The sequence below is a fragment of the Mus pahari genome, chromosome X (assembly GCF_900095145.1).
Source record: "Mus pahari chromosome X, PAHARI_EIJ_v1.1, whole genome shotgun sequence".
NCBI classification, from domain to species: Eukaryota; Metazoa; Chordata; class Mammalia; order Rodentia; family Muridae; genus Mus; species Mus pahari.
In genome coordinates, this window is record NC_034613.1 from 58,078,649 (window position 1) to 58,093,509 (window position 14,861).

Sequence of the window (14,861 nt, forward strand, 5' to 3'; positions counted from 1 at the left end):
ACCATTGTGTGGATACTTCATTCCTCCTTAGAATAAGGAACAAAATACCCATGAAAGGATATAGGTACAGAGCCAAAACTTAGAAGATGTACCTTCTTCACAGTATCTGGAGTAAGGGAAATCAAGGAGGGTGACTGATCTCAGTATGTCAAAGGATGGAGTAAACAGGACATTAAAAGAAGAAAAATGAGATCCAGTCCTGAAGACAAGGAAGAAAGATGCTGGCAGAGACAAATTAGAAACCACGGGATGATGCTAAGTGAATGAATTGGTGGGCTGGGGAAAATTGGTGGTAGTGGTGGTAGAGAACTAGGATTTTCTCTGGCTTTTTATTTGTTTTCTGACGATGAAGGAACCAATCACATTTCCAAAATCATAATTGGCTCTGGTCAGCTATATGCTGGAATGGCCAAAAATTTTCCGTTTCCTCAGTGAATAATATCCATTAATCTTCATGCCTTCTTATTTAGAGTGAAAATTGCTATATTATACCAGAAAGCAAGTTTTTGTAACGTTGGTTACCTCTTCTTTTGAATGAATACATCTTGAATGAGAGAAATGGCACTGCTTTTTATTCACTAAATTTAGTATCAGACAGTAGTATCTGAGAAAGAGATGATTGAAAGGAAATCCAGTATTTTTTCCTGAGATGAGAAAAATGAACATAAGGCCTCAGACCTGCAATTTCTGAGTTGTCTTAGCTTCTGATATTTTCAAAACTTCTGGATGCACCAGAAGTTATGGGTGTACTCTAAAATGTTAAAGCATTGATACAAAGTTCTAGAAAATTAGCCTTGTAGAGAAATTGACTTCCAAGAAAAGATTATAGGGAGTAACAAAATGAGGTAAGAGGCTACATGTGGAAGGGTATCCTAAGAGAGGGAAATAGGAAGTACAATCGTTCTGAGAAAGAAGTTTGCTTGGCATGCTTGGGAAAGAGTAAAGAAGTGGTATGGCATGACCTGTTGAACTTAATGTAGGTATAGACGGGAATGAAGAAATCTTATTATAAATATGTAAATATACTTGGTTACTACACAAAGAAGCCCTTTTTGCTCTGTTTGCTAAGAGGGCCTAGAAGCAATGACTCCTCAGTAGCAATGAACATTTCTAGTATTCAAAAATAGTTTCTACAACCATATTTCTAGACTCCGTGAATGAGTGGTTGGTATTTGGAGTTGGGTAGGAGATTCACATAAGCTTATAACATCTTTTAGTGCTAGAAAGTAACCTAGTATTCTTAAAATATTATAATGAATATATTCAAAGGAAAAAAAAACAAATAATTTAGTCAGACATGCCTAAACTTAGGACAATTTGACAACTATAGAAAGGAAATAAAGGGTAAACTGAATGTTCACAAATTCATGTTAATACAAGGAAATTCTTGGATAGTAAAATAGTAAATTGGGAAGAAAAGACTAATTTGATGAATGGCAATTCTAGAAGCTTTTCTGTCAAGGAGGGTAGTATAGCATGCCATTTCTTCATTTTGGACTGGAAATAGTGATAGTTTTCTAAGGGTGATAGAGGAGGAAGGAGAAATAATACTCTGGCTTTCTAGCACAGAAACTAGAAATGTGACATCAGCCAAGTGATCCAAGGTCAACATGAGCAATAATTACCCATGTTTATACCCTGTGGTATTTGTCTTGAAATCCACATCTCTACTCATAAAAAAAAAACAAGACGAATCAAAAATGATCTGTATCCTATAAAATACTTGACAAGTTCTCTTCAGATCTATCACATTCATTAAAAAAAAAATTAAGAAATTGTCAGAGCCAAGAAAAACCTCAGGAAACATGACCACTGAATGCAGGATTGTGGTACAGAAAGGAGGCATCATTATAGGAAACAAGTAAGAAATTTGACCTTAAGTGTAGTAGGGAAACTTGTTATGTGGCTGAAATTTTTACGAATTTTGATAGAGAAAAGTATTTGAAAAAAAATGGAATTTAAAAGGACCCCGAATGTTTGTAATGGGAAAGTCAAACAACTTTCCCATATGTAAAGTTGCTTAAATTAAAGAACCATAGTAGAAAGCACTCAATGATTGACAAGAATTCTTGGTAGAAAAGATCAAAGAACCTTCAAAGGGAGGTGAAGCAAAGAACAGGAAGAAGAAATACTCATCAGTAGCTTAAATGTGGATAGGAAATGGGAACACAATTGAAAGTGTTGTTCAATATGTAGCTGATCTATTGCTTAAGTGTCATTTTTAGTTTCTCTTCATTACCTTGACAATGGGAAAGACACGTGTGTCTGAAGGTTTGCAGATGGAGGGAGTGATTAAAGCAAGCCTTGGAAGCGCAGAGATCATTGTCTAAATGGTTATTTTTCTCACCTACTCCCATTTTATTATTGTGATGTCTGGTCCAATTCAATTTCCTACTAACCTTTCCAGCAGGATGAAAACAGAGCCATGACTTAAAAATCTGCTGGTATGTCCTTATTGATATTATTAGATAGGAAATGTCCTTGATAATATATTACTCATTTCTGTCTTGGATGGGTAGGCTCTCAAAATATGTGAAGGCTAAGCTTCAAATTTGCGTGTGAAGAGTTACTTTCTGACTATGTGCTCTTCTAAGCCTTGCCTCATTAATTTTGTGGTGCTTACTTCATTAACTAATTTAGTTTTCACTTCATTAATTTTCTCGGAGTCTCTTTCACTTTTTGAATGGCAGTAACAGTTTCTCTTCTACAACTATATGCTCCACATGTCTACTTGCATTTCCCCTTCTAACTTGGCTTCTTGTGCAGGCTCATATGCATTCCACACTTGATGTTTTAACTTGCTAATTAGTCTTGGGGAATATTTGATCCCAGTGTGTATTCTCAGTACTGCAAACTCCTCTAGCCTTCACCTCCCTGCCACTGTCTTCAGTTTTTATACTCAAAAGCAGAGGCTTAAAAAGACCAAAAAATTTGGGCTCTAAGATCAAGTTTAATCACTAGACTTCCTTGCAACTCATAATTCTTTCTTGGAAAAATGCTTAATTCTTCCAAGAAAGGAACTAAATTCACACCATGCCTATCACATATTTCAGGAATAGATACTGAGTACCAGACAATAAATACTAGCAGAGGAAAGTTGCATCACAATATCCAAACGTAATTAGCAACGTGATAAAAGAGCTATATGGAAAGGTTCATAGTCTGCACTGCTATCTTCACTGAGTGTGGCTAAGAGAAGACAAAAAAATTGGGAGTCTTAGAAGGTTAGTACCATATATATGTATACATAGACATATATGTGTGTATGTGTGTATGTATGTATGTATGTATGTATGTATGTATGTATGTATGTATGTATGTGGAATCTCCCTTCAACACAAATGACTACTCTTTAAAAGATATGCCACTGTTCTTAACTATCAGGGGATTTAAGTTGCCTAGCAGCCAAAGAAATCCCCCATCTTCTCATTATTGCATGGCAGATGCTGTTCTTGGGCAACAGAGCTGATCACAGGAGGTCTCAAGACCTTTTTTTCTTGATAGGTCTTCATAGTTTACATATATATAAAATCAGTTACATATTATATAATATTATAATACATTATCAGTTCTGCCTATTTTTGAAAGTATATTTTTTGATGAAAACCACAGCTAAAGTAAAATATTCAACTCATTACCAATTTTTAATTTTTAGTTGGAACATAATCCATATATTTTAGAAAATTATTGGATAACCCCAAGTACCAGAATAGATAGATGATTTGTCTGACCCAGCACAGCTGTCCCATTTGTGTAATAACCCAAAATGATGTGTATTTCTTGGCAGGACTGGTTTCTTACTTCTTGAACATATGGGGTTACTCAATAAACCTTCACAGAACAAAGGGAACTATAATAGAATGAAACTCTGTGTTTATTTTATTATATATGTTAATGAAATTTGAATATTTAAAACGCTTCAGGACAACTTGCATCCTTGCCAAAGACAGAGGAAAGGCAGATTAAGTGGTCTGGGCTGAGAACAGCTCCTGAGCCAATGGTAGCCATGTCTTTTGTAGGTAAATCTGATAATCACAAATCAGGCATGTATAATAAAGGCAAGTGCATCCCAATTTTCTTGGGTTTAAGTTGGCATTTCATAAAGCAGGAGGACCTAATTAAATAATGATTGGCATTTGAGCTAAGAATATATTCATAAACTCAGTAAATTAATTAAACAGAACAAATTTGATTATTTCCTGTCATGTCTAATACATGACATATGGTACATTGATTTTTAAAATTACCAACTTCAAAATGTTACTATGTAATAAAAAAAACCTGATTTATTTTCCTTTTTATTTTTAAAATTAAAACACAACTTCATTGTTTTCCCCTCCCCTTTCCCTCCTCCATACCCTGCCACGTCCTCCTCATCCCTCTTAAATTAAGAAGGATATGAAGAATATGAGTGTGTTCTGCCAAGTTAGTTTAATGGTGCCTATATATGTATGATTTCTAATTTAACATATTAGAAATTTTCTCTCTTTAAATAAGCATTAGCATTCAAAATAATATCTGTAAAAATCTATCCAATCCAGTGATAACAGAATTGGTCAAAGTGTTTTTGGTGCTCTTTATTCATTCCATAAATCTTTAGAAAGTACCTGTTTCATGCCAATCACCATGTTAGGTCATGGTGCCAGAGAGGAAACTGCCCTCTGACTAGAGTTTTCATAACATTCATAACTGCCTAGAGTTTCTTATAACCTTCCTTTTACACTGTTGTTTTCCTTGTAATAAAACCATTTCTTCACTTATTTTTCTCGCAAATCCCTTTAATTATCTTAATTATCTACCCAATTTGTTATATAAATATCTGAAGTTTACAAAAAAAGAAAAGTAGATTTGCTCCTGGCTGCCCCCCTATTTGTAATCACCCCTGTTTTCCCTACCATCTATGATAGTCCTCTGCCTTTAAATATCTTTGAAGGAAGTTTCCTTCAGTGCAAAAGCTACCCCACCCTTTTAAGCCCCATCTCATGCCCTGTTTACTTATCTTCACGTTTAGTAATCAACAGTGTCTTGTAGAGGGAATGGAGCTGGCATCTTTAAAGTCTTTCAGGAAACATTTCTGTTGGTTTTAGATATCAAAACCAACTTTAACAAAGAGAAATTCCTAGTAGTCTTTCTCAAACCCATAAAGTTATTGATTCTTTGTCTTTTCTTGGTTAACTTCACTTGTTTTATGTTCCTGTAGTAGAATATCCAAGACTATAGCATACATAATGGTGACAGATTTATTTTGGCTCACTACTATGAAGGTCCATGCTCATGCTGCTCCTATTTTCCTCAGCCTCTTCTGTGATTTTCATGCTGTTCTGTGCATTGTTGAAAGAAACGGGGTATGTGCAGATGAGTGGGAAAATGACCCAATTCCTGACATAATATACACATTCCTACAATAAAAAAGTTAATCTATTCATGAAGGTTCATTTGTGATGATCCCAAATACTCTATCATCTTTAAATATTGTTGCACTGGAGACCAAGTTTCAAAAAAATTTTGGTAGGGACAAATACTAGTAATTTTATTTGAAAAGTCTAAACTATAGATGCATGATTTCAGTTGAGTTTTTTTCCTTCTTGGATATGAATAGTAATATACTTAATTTTTTGTTTCATTTTTGGGTGTGTGTATGTGCTTGTGGTGGGAACCATACAGACATTGGTACACATGAGGAAGTCAGAAGACAATGTGGAGGAGGTAGTTCTTCCTTTGGCCATGTAGGACCCTGGAATTGAACTTAGGCCGTTAAGTTTCATAGCAGGAACCTTTACATACTGAACCTTCTCACAGCACCACTATGAACTCCTAGGTTATAATTACCTGGTCATATCTGAATGCATATTGTTTTTTTAAATAATTTTATTCATAAGGTGGAACATAGTGAGTCTTTATAATATACAATCTCTGGTGATTTCTGTGCTGACATTACTTCTACTAGAATTTTTATTGGTGTTTCTAACCCATTTGGTATATATACCTCCTGAATAATGTCTGGTGTTGGTTGTCAGACTGTATGTATGACTTGCCTTACAAATGGTTATTGTTTTGTTAAGTGTTTAAGTTATTTTTATTTAATTAAAATATAATATAATTTCTTTTTTTCCCTTTTGTCTTCCTAATTTCTTCCACGTCCAACCAGTAATCTTACCCTTTCTCAAATGCACTCTCTTTATTTAGTTGTTATATATGTGAATAAATATATAAATACAATCTGCTAAGTCCATTTAGTGTTGCTTATGTATATTTATGTTCAGGTATGGCCACTTCATATTGGATAACCAAGGAAAACTAATCCTTTCTCTGCAGTTATTAATTGCATACAGGTTTTTAGCTAGTAATGGGGCCCCATGAGATTTTTCCCTACCTACATTCGAATGTCAAATGGTCTTATTCAGATTTTGGTTAGATGCTCACATTGCTGAAATGTAACTTCTCTAGCATATCAAAAGATGTTTTCTAATCACTTTCCTTTCATGTAGGTTGCAGCACTGTAACCTTATTCTTGACTTTGGATAAAAGAAATGTAGAGTTAAAATCCATTTATTTTCTCCATTTATTTGTATTTTCTCATCCTTTTTGGGAATTTTTATGCTATCTATTTTGTGAATTCATCACCTTTTATTAGGTTTGTTAGCAGTACAATAAGATATTACATTATACTTTGATTTTTGTTTAGTTTAATTTATATTTGTTCATTCTAGTGAGTACATTTTTATATTTTAATAATATTTTTTCTTTCAATGTTTCAAATGTTATATTGATTATATCTATCCATTGCTACCTCTCTCCATCTCTTCCTAGTATCTTGCTACTCAATATTATTCCTAACTTCATATCTATTTTTATTATTATTACCTTTCCATTCGGTTACTACTGCCCATATATACATAGATGTATGACCAATGAAAATAATTATTTCTTATCACAAAAGTTATATAAGTTCAGTAAAAACTCAGACTATCAAGTATTATTTTAAAAAGAAGTGGGAATAATATAATGTAGTTTGTGACAGTTTTTCTTTAGCAGAAAAAATGATGCAAGTTCTGCTGCCTAGAAAGAAGGGTTGTTATTCACATGGCTACTGTTTTATTTATTTTTATGAAAACCTGAATATCATGTTCAAACTGCTAGAATAAGGAAGAAAATCTTTATCTTGTTAACTCAGAAATGTTGGACTAGTTCTTCTATAACTAAGTATGTCATAATCAGGAGATATTTAATTCAGTTATATATTTAAAAATCAAATGTTATATATGTTTCTAATAAGCTGGGATGCCTGTGAGCTTATAATAGAGGGAACATTTAATGGGGTTGGACAGACCACAGTTCCAGACTTCAAAATACAGATGATGAATTACAAATTCTTCCACTTGATCCCTATGGGTTATGGTTTCCTCCTTAAACCCTGTATTCGAATGATATATAGTGTCTGGTAATAGCACCTGGCTCCAAACTTGGGGATCCCTTTGGGATTTCACAAAGCTTATGGTTTTGCTCATAGTGTTTTCTTTTGAAAAAGTATCTTCTAAATTCTTTTGAAAAGAACTATTATTTGAAGCGCCAAATAGTTGTATGATTAAGATGCCTTTTCAGATATGTATGTGAATATTTGCTGGTATAGAAGTAAAAATAAATATTAAATGCATTTATAAATTATATCTTCTAAAAAGTATAAACAGTCTGATTATTTTAACTTTTAAAATTGAACACATAAAATTCTATTTACTATGTAAGCCATGATTTGAAGTCTGGATACATGATGTAATGGCTATCTGACTAGGAAACATATACTTACCTCATCTATGTATCTTTTTTTATGGTGACAACCTTTCACTCATTTCCTAGTGCTTTTTCAAGAATACAGTATGTAGAAACTGAAGGAATGACCATCTAGAAACTGCCCCACCTAGGGATCCATCCCATAAACAACCACCAAACCCAGACACTATTGCAGATGACAAGAGCTTACTGACAGGAGCCTGATATAGCTGTCTCCTGAGAGGCTCTGCCAGTGCCTGGCAAATACAGAAGTGGATGCTAATAGCCATCCATTATATGGAGCACAGAGTCCCCACTGAAGGAGTTAGAGAAAGTACCCAAGGAGCTGAAGGGGTTTTGCAGCCCCATAGGGAGAACAACAATATGAACTAACCAGTAAGCCCAGAGCTCCCTGGGACTAAACCACCAACCAAATAAAACACATGGTGGGACTCGTGTCTCTAGCTGCATGTGTAGCAGAGTATGGCCTATCGGTCATCAATGAGAAGAAAGGCCCTAGGTCCTGTGAAGGTTCTATGCCCCAGTATAGCGGAATGCCTGGGCCAGGAAGCAGGAATGGGTGGGTTGGGGAGCAGGGGGAGGGGGAGAGGATAGGGGATTTTCATAGGGGTAACTAGGAAAGGGGATAACATTTGAAATGTAAATAAAGAAAATATCTAATAAAAAAGAATACTGTATGTTATTATACTTTAAAAGTTATATGATGAGTTTCCTAAGGTTATTTCTCGTGTCTAGTTGAAATTTTCGTTCACTGAGTGAGATCTTCTAATCTTACTCCTAACACCACAAACCCCTGCTAGCACCATTTTATTCTTTGTTTATAGGATATCATCTTTTAGGTTTCACATATAAATTAGACCACATGGCATTTTTTGTTTGTTTCATTGCTTGTCCTATTTCAATTACCACGGTGTCGTATGGATCCTTTCCACTGACACAAATGGTAGGGTTTTTGCTTTTTATGTTTGGATATTATTTAATTTAATTGTGTATGTATATTATACCTTTCCTATGCATCCACTTATAGCTGCTTATCTTGTTTCTATTTTTCACTGTTATGAAAAATGGTGCAATGACCATGCGAGTTCAGATGTACCTTTGATATATTGATGTATTTTCTGTTATACAGTTAAGAAAAGGATTTGTGGATAATGTGGTAGTTCTATTTTCAACATATAAAGGAACTGCCCCTGTTTTCTGAAGTGACTACAGTGATTTGAATCCCTACCAACCATCAGCAATGGCTTCTTTTTCTTCTTTTTCTATTGTGGGTTTGGTAGTGCCTATTTTACCAGTTATGAGACAATATCTTACTGTTGGTTTAATTTGAATTTTAATGAATATAAGCAATGTTGAGCACATTTAGATTTCTAGTAGCTATTTGGCAAGTTTCTTTTGGTAAATATCCATTCAGGTCACTTGCACATTTTTCCTATTTAACTCAGCATGCATTAGTGCTGAAAAAAATGGATTTTATTGCAGCATTCTGATGCCTACTCTGTGCACCTCTGTATTACCTTCACTTACCTCCTCCCCTTATGCATTGTTTATTCTTCTTCCACAGTAGAGTTCTTTTTGTATATTCTGTGAGATAGTTCATTCTTCTATACTTAACTACACTTATTACAGAGGAAATCACTTCCTTATTTATCAAAAAGCATTTATATGTATAAGGATTTATTTCTGGGTTGCCTATTCTCTTTCATTAGTCTCTAAACATGGAGACTATTATTAGTCCATTGTCTTCTCAATGATTCTGTGTGTGTGTGTGTGTGTGTGTGTGTGTTATCCAATGGATTTTATTTAAATTTGTTTACAGTAACACTTGTGGAACCTTGTTTATAGAAGTATGTGCCATTTACTATGACTATACCACTACAGAAAGTTATTTTCTTCCCCATCAATTGTTATGTTTTTTCAATTTTTTATTAGATACTTTCTTCATTTACATTTCAAACGCTATCCTGAAAGTCCCCTATACCCTCCCCCCAGCAAAACTGAAGGTATCATGAGAGCCTCCAACTACCATGAAAAAGCTTTAACAAGACCAATTTTATGTAGCTCTTCTACAGATAATTATAGCAGTCATGAATTCAAGAGTATCAAAGCCATGTCACACCTAGGAAATTAGTGTTCTACAAAGTGGACACCTCAATATTTCTTCTGCCCCTTCTTCCATAAAGTTTCTTGAGCCTTAGAGTATATGTGTGATACAGATACCACATTTATATCTGTGTATTTAACAGTCAAACTATTTTGTGTACTTTGACCAATAGTGAGTATCTACAGTTAACTCTAACCATTACAAAGATAAACTTTTTTTCACCAAAGCTGAGAGCAGTGTTATTCTTTGGGTGGATGCATAGCCATTTAGAAGGTAATTTGATAGGCATGTCAAATACATTTACCTAAACATTAGTAGTCACTTCCCAAATAGGGCCTATAATTTCCTTAGCCACAAGCTTTGAGTGGATTTTATATATCAGATGTGATTTCCTTTTTGTGGAATTTTGTATATTGTGTGAAATAGGTCACTAATTTCATTCTTCCACATTTAACAGCATTCATTAAAGAGGGAATCCCTCCCCTATTTATTCTTGACACCTCACCAGTTGAGAAGTAGTTGGATACCTCCATAAGAGACTTACCATGTCTACAAACAAAGAGGAAAATTGTGCCTGGGCATTCAGTGTTGGTGCACAGATAATCCATAGCTAAATAAGATTGTTTATGGCTATTCTCCCCCAATAGCCTACATAGTTGTCTTCTGGCAAGATCAGGGGTAGCCAGCAGCTATGAAGCTTTGTGGTATATTTTGATATATTTTGATAATATATTTTGGTCTTTCTTCTCAAGATTTATTTTTGTAATTCAGCATGTTTTGTGAGTTTTACCATTACATTTTTTTTTTCTGCAACTAATGTAATTAGAATTTTAATGTGGATTGTGTGAAATTTGTTAGAACATTTTAGGTAGTTTGGACATTTAACAATTACATTTTTAAACCCATGAACAATGGCATCTTTCTGTTTATTTGTGTCTTTTTCAATTTCTATCAATATTTTATTGTTCCCAGTGTGTAGATAATTTTTTTATTCTTGGATAAATTTTATTTCTTTTAATAAGTTATGTGGTATTACTGATCTATTATTATATTTAAAAGTCTCATAATGTATTGGCTTAAGCAAACAAATTATTTCACATTTTAAGGCTTAGCCAGGTGGTTTCAGATGAGTCTTTATGAAGTTATACTAAAAATGTTCATCTAAGACTTTACAAGAGTTGAGGGTTTCCTTTCTGATGTGTCTCTTTTTTGGATATTAACTGAACTTTAGTTCTTTTGTTGCTCTTTACATGATCCCTCAATTATCACCTATGAGTCCTGAGTGTCTCTCACCTCCCAGGTCTCTGGTGCATTCTGGGTACGTCCCCCCAACCTCCTATTTCCTGATATTGCCTTTTTCCATTCTTTCTGCTGATCCTTAGGGCTTCAGTCCTTTTCCCTCACCTAATATCAGATCAGGTTCCCCTCTACCCACTACTGCCCCGCAGCCATGTCCACTTTTCCTCCCAGGTCCTTCCCTCCATCTCCACTTGTGATTGCTTTCTTCTCTCTCCCAAGTGGGACTGAGGTATCCTCTCTTGGGTACTTCAGCTTGTTGAGCTTTTTGAGTTCTGTGGACTGTATCTTGTGTATTCTGTATGTTTTTTTTTCTTTTTGGCTAATATCCACTTACCAGTGAGTACATACAATGTATGTCCTAGGGTCTGAGTTACCTCACTCAGGATGATATTTTATAGTTCCATCCATTTGCCTGAAAAAGTCAAGATGTCCTCGTTCTTAGTAGCTGAGTAGTATTCCATTGTGTAAATGAACCACATTTTCTGTATCCATTCTTCTGTCGTGGGACATCTATGTTGTTTCCAGCTTCTGGCTATCACAAATAAGGTCGCTTTGAACATAGTGGAACACATATTAACATGACATATACAAAAGCCATATTTCCATTTAAATAGATGAAATTATGAAGAATTCAATATCCTTTCATCATTAAGAAAATCAGCAAATTTTTGTGTAGAAGAAAAATATACTTTAACAAGATAAAGGCTGCATGTAACTTTATCTACAGGTAAGATGATGCCAGATGAAGAAAGGCAGATAGCGGTTTCTTAAAGATCCAAAATAAATAAGAGTAACTACAATACCCACTTCTAGTGAATAGAGTACTGAAAGTCCAAGACAAACTAGGCAAAATGAAGGGATAAAATGCATTCATATAATAAAATAGATTAAATTATACTTATTGAGACACACCAGTATCTTCTAGAAAGCTCTAAAGATTCCACCAAAAAAGTTAGAAGTGATCATTTTATTGAACTTGAAAAATACACAATAGATATATTACAAATAATACAATAAACATGTATAACAGCATTAAACACTGACAACTAAAAACAGAACAAAGAAAAGGCAATGGTATTTAAAACTGCTATAAAATAATATGGTTTAAAATAAATGATAGTGCAGGCTTCCATGTGATATCTGGAAATATGCCTTAAGAGGATAAGATGCTGAGTAGATGATGATGTTGGACTTCTTGGATGTCCTAGCCACCAGAAGTACTATGAACAACATAATCTGGAGGAAGGAGAGCTCTCAGTTGTCCTTCTCTCCTATACACTAAGTCATTCAAGGGATTCTCCTTTGTGCTTTCGAATTGTCTACTCAGATGAAAACCAATAGCTGCTTTCACACAGCTCTAACAGAGAACCACTTGGTGATAATTGAGGGATCATGTAAAGAGCAACAAAGAACTAAAGTGACCTTTGATGAAATGCCTAACAATAGGGAGAGGGAACTTATAGAGCCCACCTCCAGCAGGAAGACAGGACAACAAATGTGGGATAAGGTTGCCATCCCATAATCACATTTCTTACCCATAATTGTTTCTGTCTGAAAGAATTACAGGGATGGAAATGGAGAGGAGCCTGAGGAAAAGAAGGTCCAGCCACAGGCCCAAAGTGGAATCCAGCTCAAATGGAGGTCCCAAGGCCTGACACTATTACTGAAGCTATGGAACACTCACATAAAGGGATCTATCATTGACTGCACTCCAGAAGACCCAACAAGTAGCTGAAAGAATCAGATGCAGATATTTGCATCCAACAATGGACAGAAGCAGCTGACCCCTGTTGTTGAATTAGGGAAGGCTGAAAGAAGCTGAGGAGAAGGGTGATCCTGTAGGAGGACCAGCAGTCTCAATTAATCTGTATCCCCGAGGTCTCTCAAACACTGGACCACCAAACAGACAGCATACACCAGCTGATGTAAGTCCCCCAACACACATACAGCAGAGGACTTCTGGGTCTGTGTTCATTCAGAGATGATGCATCTAACCCTCAAGAGACTGGAGGCTTCAGGGAGTTTAGAGGTCAGGTTGGGTGGGGAGTGGGAGCATCCATGTGAAGATGGGGTGGGGTGGGGAGGAGGTATGGGATGTGGAGCAGTTGGAGAGTGGATGGGGAGGGGCAGGGAATGGAATATGGAGTGTAAAAAATTAATTACAAATAAAATTAAATTTAAAAACAAAACAAAAACCAATATATCACACTTTTTCGTTTACATATTTCACATAATCCTTGTATTTCTGAGGGCAAATCTAACTTATGATAATGGATCCTGATTTTTATTTTTTATTGGTTATTTTATATATTTACATTTTATTTTACTTTTTTACCATATATGAGGTAATTATTTTTTATCCACAGAGAAAACATTGACATAGTTTCTGTTTCAAAGAATGAATTGTGGAGGTCATCTTTGAAAATACTCTTAATTATACACAATAGTAGAAAAGTATATATATATATATATATATATATATATATATATATATATATAATGCAGTTATGGTTACTTTATGAAGACTAAAACATTTAATTAATTATAGGAAATTTATCTTAGCTACAACATAAGTACACACTACAACTCAGATATTATTTCATCAAACACTAGATAGTAATGGTAAATCAGCCATCATAGGGAGGAAATAAAACAGCAAGGAAACTTTATACTTTCTGTAGGATTAAAATGTAACGAAGTTACAATTTTGCAAATATTTCACAAACTGCACTTGCATGCCTGAGCTTTTATTTCACCAGAGGAAAATAGGAAGAATATTTGTTGAACATATGAGAGTAGATGTTGAACTGCTGCCTGTGATGTTCAAATTGTTTGTCTGTGCCAGTTCTGACTTCATAATGTTTTAAACACCAATATTATAAGAACTCCTAAGAATACTTCAGTTTTTATTCTTCTAGGTTTTTTTTGTAAGAGTTTCACAAGTGATTTTTCTACTATTGTTATTGTGTGATAGAACAAATTCTTTCTTTTTAAAAAAATTATTTTATTAGATATTTTCTTCATTTACATTTCAAATGCTATCCCGAATGTCCCCTATAAACTCCCCCACCCTGCTCCCCTACCAACCCACTCCCACTTCTTGGCCCTGGCATTCCCCTGTACTGGGGCATATAAAGTTTGCAAGACCAAGGGGCCTCTCTTCATAATGATGGCTGAAAATGCCATCTTCTGCCACATAAGCAGCTAGAAACACGAGCTCTGATGGTACTGGTTAGTTCATATTGTTGTTCCACCTATAGGGTTGCAGACCCCTTCAGCACCTTGNGCACTTTCTCTAGCTCCTCCATTGGGGGCCCTGTGTTCCATCCAATACCTGACTGTGTGCATCCACTTCTGTGTTTGTCAGTCACTGGCATAGCCTCACAAGAGGCCACCATATCAGAGTCAAATCAGCAGAATCTTTCTGACATGTGCAATAGTGTCTGGGTTGGTGGCTGATGATGGGATGGAACCATGGGTGGTGTACTCTCTGGATAGTCCATCCTTTTGTCTTAGCTCCAAACTGTCTCTGTAACTCCTTTTATGGTATTGTGTTCCCTATTCTAAGGAGGAATGAAGTATCCATCCGTTGGTCTTCCTTCTTTTTGGTTTCCTTGTGTTTTGCCAATTGTATCTTGGGTATTCTAAGTTTCTGGGCTAATGTCCACTT